Consider the following 976-nt stretch of genomic DNA (forward strand, 5'->3'; position numbering starts at 1 on the left):
CGGTTGAAAATAAACCGGTTGAAAATAAACCGGTTGAAAGTGGGGGGACTATTCAACCAATTCGTTCATTAGGAGTAGAGATATAATTACCATATTCAAAATTTCCTGAGTTATGACCTTACCATACCTGGATTGATTTATTACTATACGTGGATTAATTATGATTGATTACCATAAATACGTTGGGTATTGCCCGTCAGACGAGAAAAGACAAAAAACCGGTGGGAGGGGCTGGTGGGAGGTGGGAGGAAGAAAAACCGGTTGAAAATAAACCGGTTGAAAATAAACCGGTTGAAAGTGGGGGGGACTATTCAACCAATTCGTTCATTAGGAGTAGAGATATGCAGGATACTAGTATATGATACTCGCCATTACGACCAGCCCACCACCACTATGGCCAACATTATTGTAACATCTCACATATCCCAAGACAATAATGTATGAGCTTTGCATGACATCATATTTATGTTACTATTCACTATAGAGGTAGTATGTGCATGTACTAGTGAAAGTTACTCCCTACTATGGCTAGTCTTAATAAGGTTGTCTGTAGTGGGTAGTACCTTAACTTTGTATCATGCATATGATACTAGTGTATGATAGTACCTTTTTAATGCATAGTATCATAGATGACCTTATTTATTGTCATGCATGACACATAGTAGCATATCATTTATTATGATACAGTATTATGATATGATACTCAACCCTCTTTTTTCGTTTAATTCTATACCACCTCATCAAAATTGCTTAGTTAGCATGCATAATAATGATGTTGCATCCCGCACCTCGCCGCTCCTGCTGAGGGTTGCGCTGCCACTAAGCAAGGTCATGCCGACCAGGATGGGAGGTCACTTGCAGTGGAGAGATCCGTGTCGCGTCGCCTATTGGTGGGAGAAGAAGCATACTGGGGAGCAGGGGAGGGGAGAAGGGGGCGTCCCATCGCCACCATGGGCCGGCCAGAGGCCGCTGACAA

The sequence above is a fragment of the Triticum dicoccoides genome, chromosome 3A (assembly GCF_002162155.2).
Source record: "Triticum dicoccoides isolate Atlit2015 ecotype Zavitan chromosome 3A, WEW_v2.0, whole genome shotgun sequence".
In the NCBI taxonomy this organism is placed as follows: domain Eukaryota; kingdom Viridiplantae; phylum Streptophyta; class Magnoliopsida; order Poales; family Poaceae; genus Triticum; species Triticum dicoccoides.